Source organism: Corvus brachyrhynchos, unplaced genomic scaffold (assembly GCF_000691975.1).
Source record: "Corvus brachyrhynchos isolate BGI_N302 unplaced genomic scaffold, ASM69197v1 scaffold202, whole genome shotgun sequence".
Classification (NCBI taxonomy): domain Eukaryota; kingdom Metazoa; phylum Chordata; class Aves; order Passeriformes; family Corvidae; genus Corvus; species Corvus brachyrhynchos.
The window spans coordinates 5,420,501-5,432,933 of record NW_008238132.1 but is presented as its reverse complement, the minus strand read 5'-3'; the positions used below and the strand labels follow the sequence as shown (position 1 = coordinate 5,432,933).

Sequence of the window (12,433 nt, the reverse complement as noted above, 5' to 3'; positions counted from 1 at the left end):
TGCTGATAGTAACAAAGACCAACTGACATTTAAGAGAACATCTGAACTGTGGTTTTCTGATGACTCTAGGTACAGTAAGAGAATATAAAAACAGTGCTCAATATAAGTGTCAGTGGTTTTCCCTGTTACCTTACCATACTGACTTAGAAGGCAGTTTATTTTATACAGCACAAATTAACCACATGAAGTTCTATGTTTTGTCAATCTACAAAATATATCTTTTGCTTCCAATACCATAAACAAAGCATATGAAAAAATTCTGTTTGCTGTACCCATAGCTGTGCTTCATATGAGCCTACAAAATATTCTCTTGTTCTGAAAATCATCATTTTGATCAATTAACCTCTTAATAACTGAGTCTTTTCTGCAATACAGTGATTTCTTAATGCTCTAAGCATTTTGATCATAGTTTCATACTTTCAGTATGTAGTACTTATTCCCTGAATTTTACTTCAGAAAAAGAGTACTTTTCACGGACTTTGTTGAAAAGTTCTTTGTCAACATGAGCCACCAACTGCAGAATAGTTAAAACAATCTTGATTTTTCTAAGCAGTTCCCAAAGACAAAACAGAAGCCAGTGTCTGAGTTGAAATTAGAATTCAAAATAAAGAAATTATTTGAAATCTAATTTGAAAATTATGTACGGGTGGTTTGGTTAGGGTTTTTTAAATTTTAGTTTGAAATGTATTATATAAATACAGATCTAAAGCATAACTCTCTCAGATATTATCATTTAACATCCTCAGGTATGCATCCACATAACGGTGCTGATTTCCACGTAGTCTGCTATTTTTATCACATATTTTTATACTCCCACCTACACTCACATACAGTGAAATTTCTCTTTCAAGATGACTTCACAATTCAGAATATATCCCAGAATGCCGGGATTTTCTTCTCTTTTTTTACGTAAAGAAATCTGGCCATGGATATTTTTGTGCTCCTGTTTCTCCTGTCTGCTTTCCAGTTAAAAAAAAAATGGAATGAACTGTGATACAGATAATGTTCAACCTTGTAACAGGTTTTGAACACAGGGCTTTCTTTAACCTCAGAAACAGCTGTAGTTAACACTGCTGGAGAGCTAGGATCTTTTCATATATGACACGGGAACTTTTCAAAATTAGCTTAGCAGGCAGAATGTGTGTGTCATTACTTCCAGGCCCAATTAAACATCTTTTTTCTTAAATCTGAGCCATTTTGAAAGTGATTTTTTCACCTCCTTCTGGTTTTAGATCTGAAGTGTTTGCATTGTCATAGTCATGATTGTCTAAGGATTAACAAGTGCCTGAGTTCCTGGGAAGATAAGGACTCGTGCTAGGCTATTTTTTTACATTTAGATGCTTCACCTTAAAGGTGTTGTCACGTTCCTGACTGACTAGAGTCAACCTGAGTTAACACTGTTCAACCAATTCTGAAGAAGAACAGAAGCCTGTGTGTCTCCACTGTCTGCAGACTGGAATAATGAAGTCAGAACCTTATGTTATAAACAGAAATGTAAAATCCCCACTTTCCCCATGCCTATTATTGGGAATGCAGCACAAAACTTCAGAACTGAATACAATCCAAGAGCAGAAGGAACAGAGGAAAGCTCTTTGGTGAGCTGTTTCTGTCTAATTCATTACTACTACTTCTTTATCTTCCTCCTCGGCAAGGTCTCAGTCAGCACTCAAGCACACACACACAGTCTGAGGGAACAGCAGGGCAGTAATTCACATTTCTGTTACAAGTCGCAGGGTACAGTTCCTCCTGATTCTGCCACTATCATTAAGAAAAGGGTTAGTCAGATATTCCTGCAAAAATACAGACCTGTTCAAAAACCCAACATAGGGACGTCATTGGCATTAACTTTGGTTAGGACCCAGTCTGTTCACACTTTTCTCAGTTACTGTTTCAGTGTGTCCAAGACCTGCAAGATGGTACTGTACCAGTTAACTTCTAGCAGGTCTTTTTGGACTTGCAGAATTAATTCTGTGAACTGTCTGTCAGGATGGACTAATACATTAATAAAGCATGAGGTTTGCTATCTTTGGCATTTGGAAAATCAAACATAAATTATCAATAGAATACACTGTATGAGTTGAGCACAGATTTAAATTTCTTTATATTTTTAAGCTGCTGCTGAAGACAACTCCTGGATAAACTTTCAACTTCACCTGAGTCAGAAAGGGCCACCCTAAACCTCTACCAGCAAATATTTTACAGTGCTTGACAACACCAGAAGCATCCAGCACACTTAAAGTTTGAGTCAGAAAAGTACCCTGGATGAGAGAAGGGAAGGAAAGGTAGGGGATGGAAGAAGACATACACAGTGATCAACTGAAAAAAAAGTCAGTCTGTCCTCCAAAACACCCCAAATCCAGTCAGTCTGCTGCTGCAGGTTTCACTACTGCCCTCCTCCACCTTCTAACTTCTGGTCTTTGCACACATTGGGTTTCTAAACTGTTCAGAGATGGCTCAACTATAAATGGCTTTTGATAGCTTATGTTACAACACCCTAGCAGAGACAATGGATCCCAAAGAGAAGAAAATTAAAGAATTTTGATGGAGCAGGTGACATATATACAATACATTTGGATATCAATAGGATATTAATTCAGGCACGCAGAGTCACTTCTAGTGCAGAACATTATCAGCCTTGTGGTGTGCCAGAAACTTGGGTGAAGATGGGCACATTTTTTAAATCATTTCCATTTAGTGGTTTTGCTATATTAATTACACTCTGTTGGAAACTTTAATTTCAAATACCAGCATATAATCTCTCTAAATCTCACTACCTTGCTTTCAAACTTGTGGCTTGCAAGCACCTGAAACAGGAGAAGCTGACAACTCTCAGGTGAGGCACTATCTATTTTGATTTTGTGTTTGGACATTTCAGGCTTCTTGTGAGGCATTGGGAAAGCACAGAGCAGTCACCTGGAACACAGCACTCCAAGGGAAAACAGATCTTTACAACTCCTGTGTAAGAGGCTCTCTGGGCTGTGAGCCCACATTGCCAGCTCATGTCCAGTTTTTCACCTACCAATATTCTCAAGTCCTTCTCTACCAGACTGCCCTCAATCACCTACTTTGCATTGATACCACGAATTGCCCTGCCCCAGGTGCAGGACCCTGCATATTATCATACATCTATGTGTTCTACGTAAGACATACTACAGAATAAACTTTTACAAAATTATCAACTAAAGTAACAATGATCCTAAAACCCTAATGGTCACAGGCATTTGTCACAAGGCTGCCTCAGTTTCAGCTTTCTGCCAGGGCCAGCAGGGGAGGAACTGAGCAGCAGAGTCCATAAGCACTCTTCATGTTTTCCTATTGGGGTACATCACAGCATTCAAGGTACAAGGTTAGCTCAGAAAAAACTTCTCATTTCAATCTCAGGTATGGATAAAACACATCAGTCATACAACAGTTTCACTGTACTATTCAACAAACATACAGCAAGATTTGATTTGTAATACTCTTTCTACTAGTGCAGAGGCATTTGTGTTGAGTCCTAATGGTGGTACTGGCTTAGTGTACAGTGCAAAATTTTCAGTGAAGTATCACAGATACCAAAATGACAATGATTAAATCCCAGCCAAATCTACTGACGGCAAACAAAGGAGGCAACAGTCTAGCAAAAACATCACAACAGACTTCAGGAATTGTGCAATTATTGTATACAAGGTTCAGTTAAAAAGTGTATTCCATTAAGAAGCACAAAGCAGCTTGCAAATTTCAAACTCAATACAGACTTGAAAGGAAGGAATATTTTCACAATTTACACATCACTAGAACTGACATTTAAGTCACATTCTGTAGATAAAACACCATTTCAAAGAGAAACCACCTCATTCTCTCACAATCATGTCAGTCTTGCAATGGTAACAGAATTAAAATAGCAGCATATATTTTTCTTAAGGCCATAAACAGATATATCTTTATTTAAATGAAGGCATGGAAAGAACAAAGAATTTGAGAGCCATTGTTTTTATATGAAATTGTTAAATTTGTGCATGCACATGAATGTATTTAAGAAATATTTCAGGCAGTGTTCCTTTGTATTAATTTCTCCTTCTTTCAAGCTGTGGGAAGTAACAGTCTGTAGAAGAGCTTTTGTAAAAAATATTACTGAAAATGATTCGCACTTGATTTGAAATGTAAGTAAGCCCCCTATGATTTTAAAGTTCCTTCACTCTATTTGCAACTTCAGTATAATTTGTTGGCTTCTAATACTGGCAATCCCATTTTTTTCTCTCCAGATGTTTCAAGAGAAAAAAAAAGTGAGTTTACATAGACTAATGAATTTCAAAGAATTTTACATTATATCTCTCATTTAAAGCAAAAGAAAGTGATTTACTATTCTTTTCCATTTTATGGCATTAATTTGAATTCAACTCCTAGGCTCTTTAAAAACATCCCTCACTCAAGCATTAGCAGGTGGCTGCAAAATATCCTGTCTTTTGGAAAACATTTCAGGATTGTGCCTGAGTACTAACTGATTGTTTTAGTGCTACAGTATCTTGTATTAATATCTGAGGCATTTAGAGAATGAGTCTTCCATAAAATGCAATGCTGTGATTAATTTCTAAAGCTGGCATCTTTTCCACCCACAGAGGCTTTGAGAAGCACAGGAGACACCTTCACTGCCTTCCCTCATGGTGTAGCTGGTCCTATGGCACTCTAGGAGTTAAGCTCCCACTGGAATACTGCCATGTCTTCAGGAATTAGATCACCCACTGATCACAGGGAAACCCAACTTAAGAAGCACTGGAGTCCTACAGACAGACATTCCTTCAAAAAAAAACCAGAAACAGAGGATGGATGGTTTGTCATCTATGAATTTCCTTGAACTTGGTGACATCCCAAGTAACAGGTGCTATTTGGAGGGACTCGTATGTACCCTGCCACCTTTCAGACCGTTGTTTCAGTGCCTTCTTGTAGCTTCATGAATTTCAGGAATGTTTTGATAAGCCAGGAAATCAATACATCAGCAACAGAACTTGCCACCTGATGATTCTAGTCTTTGATTCTGCACCAGGTAACTTTTAGCACTCAATGATATCATAGAATTTTTGGAGCTCCTTGGCAGCAGGGAACTGTTGGACGATACCAGTCTACTGATCTGTTACAAACTCAAAATATCATCAGTAGTATGTGAACAAAGTGGCTTAAAAATAGAAGATGTGGTATGGTGCTGACATTCTACATATTGTGAAAATTTGAGCTTGTCAGCCTGGTATTGCCAAAGCAGTTTTGCAGAACCCAGAACACTGGCAGTGCTCAACATGACTACAGCATTTGGAATGGTGGTCAGGAAGAGATCCATGAACTTCAGTGAGTTCTGCTCTGTAGTAGAGAAAATCATGACACTGATGTGGAAATGACCTTTTTTACTTATATCAGTAACACCAGATCAGTCATGGTAGTTAAAACTGAGCTCTCAGCTTTTCACCCACTATAGTGTGACTTTCATATAACAGATGGAAAAGAAGATGAAAAGGAATGTCCTACCCTGGGAAGAGGAAGGATGTTCCTATGTATTAAACAAGTCCCTCGCTGAAATCTGGAAAGCACCTTCACAGCAGAATCTGCTGTAATTATAATCTTTGTAATTATTGTTGCCCTGGTAAACAGTAAGGTTAAAAGACCTCCAGCATTGTACGACACCAAGGACTCTGGTTTCAAGAGAAGGAATCTGTGCTGCTGACATTAAGGACTAGAATTATAAATATCCAGAACTTCTGGTGCTGAGCACTGGTACTGAGTGAGGCTTTTTTCCAGCCTTGAAGAAGCTGGCTACGACTGAAGCCTGAACATACTCCAGGATGACTATTTTTAGCCTCACTGCTTTCAGCAGATAGAAAGGAAATGGATGCTATTTTGTTAATTACCATAAAGGCAAACTAGATATGTTCTTAAATGCAATGCTTCTGTTTCATGAACTTTGTGTCAAAAAAACCCAGGAGAATGACAACTCTACAATTACAACTATTGATTTCCTTCCCCAAGGTATAAGGAAAAATTCATGGAGTATTTGCCATAAACTCTTCTTAAATATTCATCACAAAGCATTTCTCTTCTTTCTGAAAATGACCTTCATTCTAGGCTTCTATCAACAACATACCTTTCTAAAAAGGCATAGAATACATTCACTGTGCTCTCTATTCAGAAACTATTTCAGTTCCAGAGAAATGCAGGGGAATCTGGACACAATCTTGGGCAACCAGCTCTAGGTGGCCCTAATTGAGCAGGGGTGTTTGGACCAGATGAACCCAGAGGTCCCTTCCCACCTCAACCATTCTGTGACTCTCACCAGGAAATGATGATATTTAAAAAACAGAAATAAGGCAAATTTCATGTCATGCTGTAATGAAGCCATTTTAAGGTAAAACAAAAAGAGAATCGTAAGTTAGCCAGCAAAGCCTACTTTTTTTATCCTGTCTCCAGGCATTTACAAAAAAAAGAAAACTGAGATCCAGTGATCAGATCAATGGTCTCTCCCCAAATTTAAGAAAGTATCAGTTTCCATAACCAATATAATTCATATGCTAGAAAGTGTATTAAAAAAAAAGAAGAAAGGAATGTTTTATGCCTCTTTCCCCCCCCCCCCCACACCTTTTTTTTTCCATATACACTTGGCTGCTAGAAGCTGAAGACAGCAATGGCGTAAGAAGAACATATTAACCTTCTGCATCCAGCTTCAGATTTAAGAGAAACACAATAAAATACCTGCTGCATTGTCAACAGTAGGCTATGCCTTATTTATTAGCATTATTATAATGGCTGGAAGCAGCGACCAGAATTACAACCTTTTTCATATCACTGAACATAAAAGCATGGTAATATAAAAGACCTATTAAAATCCAGTCTCAGAACAGCACTTGTAAGAACAACAAAAAATGACAGACAAAATGAAAAGGACAAGAGACAGAGAAAAGATCCTAAGATCACAAAAAAATGTATAGCAAACAAACAAAAGCAACATCCCAACCTCTGCAATGAGGAATAACAACTCTGTGCTGCTGAGCTCATCTCACTTAAACCCTGTTTTTCTTACTTGCTTCTCTCCACTACTCTGTTAAAAAATGTGAAAAATTGATCAAAAATGGACAAAGATATTGAAGTACTAGTGTGCCTGTTACTTTGCAGTCCAATTGTTCACAATTAGAGTGTTACTTGCTTGATTTGTAAAAACTGGTGGGTGTCCAGGAACACAAGAATAATATAAATACATATTTGAACAGTACATCTTAACCTATATGAACATGATTAACATTAATTTTCTACAAACTATATAACTCCTCAGGAAAACTTGTGATTGGAAATACTTTAGCATATGAAAAAAAAAATGTTTTTTGTACTTGATGAATAACTCAAAACATCTTGGGAATGTATTTTTGTACTATGATGAATCTTACTTCAAGCCAGAGACATTGATCTTCAATACTTGAAAAATCAAGGTCGCATTGACTGACACACAGATGCAATCTCAGTACTGCATAAAATTGGCTTCCCACCTCAAACAAACTGAGCAGCATTTGTGCAGCATGTCAGCCTTTGTGGAAAATGCACAAATGTATGCATACGTATTTATTTTGGAAAGGAATTCTTAGCCACCTAAGCATATCTACAAGAATACATATGAAGTGGCATGGTGGCAAAATTACTCATTTTCTTCTGCTAGTAAGGAGTATTTGTTGGGGGGCAAAAAAAACCCAACAACCTCCCCCCCCCCCCAAAAAAAAAAAACCAAAACCAAAAAAAAAACCAACGAACCACAAAAAAAAACCACACGCTGAATTGAAGTGATGGCATGAAATTTCCAGTCACACTGTCCTAATAATATTCCAGGAGGTATCTGGGAACAATGCCCAACAAACCAACTTGTAAAGAATATTTTACATCAAGAATTCCAATTAAAAAAATTCCAACTAAAAAAAAAAACCCACAAAAAACCAAAAACAAACAAACAAACCAAAGCAAAAAACCAAAACCAAATAAACACACAAACAACCAAACAAAAAAAACCAAAACCAAAAAAAAAACCAACCAACCAAAAAAAAAAACCAAAAAAACCACCAACCCAAACCCCTGGCATTATGCTCATTTTCAGCAATATACTGAACTGTCAGTCAGTCAATACTCTCTCAGTACTTTAGAAAAGGTGAGCAACTCATCTGCACTAATTTAATTTCACTTGCTTGACCCAGACCACCAACCTTCAGGACTTCTAGAGGCCTCTGTAATATGGTTGTAAAGAAATGTGACTTTTCAAATGTGGAAATTCATTAATTATTCTAGAATGTTTTACAACCCATTACTCCTGAAAGCCTATTACGCACATTTCTTCCAGCAGCTTTTTCTAAGGACTTTCATTATACTCTGTAGGAAACTCTTATAAGAAAATGCAAGAAGATACACAAAATTCTTGCAGCCTTGTTACAAGCTATCATACTGGCAATCACAATTTCACTAATGATACTTCAAGACATATTTTTAAATTACTTAAGAGAGCTATAGGGATTACCAGCCTTGCTGCATCGTTAAATGTTGGCTCTCCTAGGCTTTTGGTAATCCTAGGACTCCTTTCTTTTCTTCACTTGGCGTACAGTTGACGAGACTTCAGTAATTCAGATTAGGTATAGCCAAACCAGAGTCTTCCAAAATCCATTTTGAAAAGTGATCAGCATTTCAGCATCACATTTGAAAATGAAACAAGGGCTCTGAATTTATCCCTTTTTGCCTGCCATTCTCCACTGTTGTTGAAGTGCTACCAACACTTTACACAGTTCATCAATTGCTTGAGCTGCCCTTCACATGCACCTTCAAAACCCCCTCTGAGAACTGCGAGGCTGGTGCCCAGCCAGCCCAGTGCAGAGGACCTGAGCAGTCCTGAAGACCTTTCTGTAGCCACTCAACTTGACAAGGTCAGTCTGAATCGGAGCTTTGCAGAAGTCGCTCTCAGAGATTTTTTTTCTTCTTAACGTTACCTTAAAATGAAATGTATAAGATAATGATGTGTTCCAAATAATTTTGAAAATATTTTTTTTCTGTGAGGAAATGGAGAAGCAGAAATGGGAAAGGGGGCCTGAGAAAGAATTGGGGAAGAGAGTTTGCTATGATCAGAGGAATGAAGAGAATGCACATGAGGACCAGTGCAAGGACGGAAACAGGTAATTTGGCAGAAAGAATCTGAGATGGGGTGCATGCCAGTCCTCCATTTTCCCTTAGGAAAATTAGGAGTATCAAAATCTTATTCTCATCTCTTCTCAAGTCATCTGGAGCCTGAAGGGATCCTGAATGTCTGGGGAACTCCTCTCTTCCTGTGCCCCATGTTTCCCATGTTTGCAGACAAGCCCCTTGGAAGATCTCTCTCTTTGGCAGGGTCATTAATCCCAAGGTGGTTAAACACTGGGATAATGAAATTAAAATCTCTTAAGCCTCAGAAACATAAAATTAAGGCACAGATAATGTATCTTCATGGTGGAAAGTTAACTCCAGTACAAAAATAGTCTAGTTTGTGTGGGACTGGCTAGGGAGGATGTGGAGCCTGCATAAGGCAGTCTGACAGAAGGCAGCCTACCTGGATGACATGGATGGTGGGGCCACAAGCCTGGTGCAAATAGTGTGCTGCACAATGAGCCATGTGTGTGACCCCACCTGTGACACACACACTGCTACAACAGTTCACATGTGCTCCCATTATCTGACAGGCTCCATGGGGCAGGAAGAGAACTATCGTAGAGTAGTGTAGGCACAGTATTTTCTGTGACCACTGCACAGCAAAGCTGACTGCAGTTAGGAATGGTCTGCCTACTTTTTTCCCCCACACAGACCAAATATTTTTAAATGGGATCATGAGATCCACTCCCACAAGACAGAAATCATGACAGGTGCTTGGAAACCACATATTATTTTCCAGCTAGCTGCAATAACTGCAAATGTACAGCCAATCGTTAAGGTGCTACAAAGAAGAAATACACTGCTAATAAGAAATTGTAGGAAGTTCAATAGCACAAAGCTTTACTAGTGCAGGATAGCAGGAGTTTCATGGTAGTTGTCTCCCGCCTAGGATGTGAAGTTCAGGAAAACTGAAAAAATTTAAATAAATCTCCCAACAACAAAACTTGCAAAACAGAATATACCAAGTGAAAGTCATACAACCTCTGTTTTACCTGAGTAGTTATCCCTAGACACACATTTGTACCTTGTATTCAACATGTGAACATCAGCCATCTCCACCCTTTCTGTAATCAAATCAAAAGCTTCTCCTTGGGGAAAAAACCCTCAGGACTACTACATTTGTTAACACTTTCACTCACACATGCCACCAGTTTCTGTACTTTCACCATCCATCCTTAAACCCATACGTCAGGCTTATCTCCCACTTAACTGCTGGCAATGGCAAGCACATCACAAGACCATCGCTTTGTCCTCACACTGAAACTCTACAGAGCAGCAGGGAAATCAATGCCACGCCATGCACCCATCAGCCAATCTCCTTGACCCAGATGCAGATGGTAAAATAGACAGGATCCGTATCTGCATTTAATGCCAGGAAGTATATAATCCCTTTTGGTTACTGACAGCTCTCAGAAAAAAGTGATTACAGCTTTTCAGAGTGTGCAGCTTCATTTTCTAGATCTTAAACGTTTGAAGCAACTGCATTTATCTTTTAATTTTATTTCCTTCCCAACTCAACTTAGCACTATAGCTCTTAAAGCCTACACAATAGACTTGCTGTTTTATCAATATTATAAATTCCCACTTCGAAGAGTCTCTCTCATATAAAGCACAACAGTAAATAGAAAAATGTACAAAATGTTTTAATATAACACAACTCTATAATGTATGTGTTTTATCTTTAATGCTGTCACCTTTTTTTATGCACAAATACAGACTGGAGCACTTTGAGGGTGGGAGAGCATAAGGGTGGGAGTGAAAAGTTAGATCCTACTACTCAAATACCAGCTACAGTATCTGGACATAAACCAATTTCTTCTAAGACTGTGACTGCTAGATGTGCTAAATCTCATGCTGATTCCCAACAGATCAGACTATTTTTTTTGACTTCTTGGTAGAAGGCAAACAATTTCTAACAACATTTAAAGTTAGAAAGTAGGAATACACAGCCTGACAATTTTTCTAGGGGAAGGAAAAAGCAATGGTACCATTGTTTTCACCTGTCAGTGTTTTTAAGAGACAAAATCTGCTTTTGTGTTTGTACTTCAGTTGCTCCTATAGGAGTAGAACATGACAAAATTGAAGACCAGGAGGGGCTACATCCATGCATGCGTGACAGAAAGTAGAATGCTGAAAAATTCAAAGTTTGGGTAGTACTTAATTAAAGCTATCAGTTCTGTTTCAGTCTCCTGCTGTGGCCTTACCAGAAGAAGCTTATCTGATCAACTATGTACAAAATGCAAAAAAGCACTGGGATCAGGAAACCTGTGATTAGACCAGTTATGAAGCAAATACATCTTACATTCATGTATATTTAAAACTGCCAGATTGAAATGAGTCCTTTTCTCTAATATTACATTTGCCTCGTACTCCATTTCCCACTCATGACAAAAACCATGATAGCAATCACAGAACTCCATCTGAACTGAAGCAGTTCACTGTACAGGAACAAACTTATGGTACTGATTTGCCAACATCTAGAACATAAAATGTCAAAACTGAATGAACTCCGTAAGGAAATACTGGAGCAATTTAGATGACAGAGAAGGTTAATAAAATATAAGATAGTGAAAATGTATATCATACATAGAAACCAGATCAGGCAATGGAGAAAAACGTCACTTTGCATTTTCTGTGTTTCTTTTGATAATTCTAAAACCAGTCACGGACGATTCTCTTCATGACATTTCCTGCTTTGAATTTCTTTATTTACAACAAACTCACAGTACAAAAGGGTGATTTAATGAAAACACACATGCTTAAAATATATAAAATATGCACTCAATATAAGGCACAATTCAATCCCAAATCTGATTACTAGAGAACATCATCAAGTTAATTACCCGTAAGATATATGAATCACATGGTAAATTCTAGATGTATTCACTTAAATTTTCAGAAGTCACTAAATGATCCTGTTAAATGTGTGTGTTGTGGTTTCCATGCCACTTATGGTATTTTCAGTCACTACCTTTTCTAAGAAGCATGCCAGTTCAGGTCCAGCACTTCTCCAGAAACTCTTTCCTATTTTGGACATTTTAAATGTCTTTTCAGAGTTCCTTTTTGTCTAACACGGCACAGTGTTAAGTGGAATTAAACTTGGGTGATCCACAGAAACTCGTACTCAAGATGTGTGTCCTGAGCAGTCCAATGTAATCCCTTAAGTCCTTGGGAAATTCAGCTTCAATCACATTTGAATACAGTCATATATTCAGATATGAAAAGGTACATGTGCTCAAGTAAAAGCTTTGCATATGATGGGATG

General features: G+C 38.0%; 1 protein-coding gene across 1 annotated transcript in view; it reads right to left on the bottom strand.

Moving 5' to 3' along the window:
- Positions 1 to 12,433, bottom strand: part of GTF2F2 (general transcription factor IIF subunit 2) — a 76,481-nt gene that overhangs the window by 30,052 nt on the left and 33,996 nt on the right. The window lies entirely within an intron of this gene.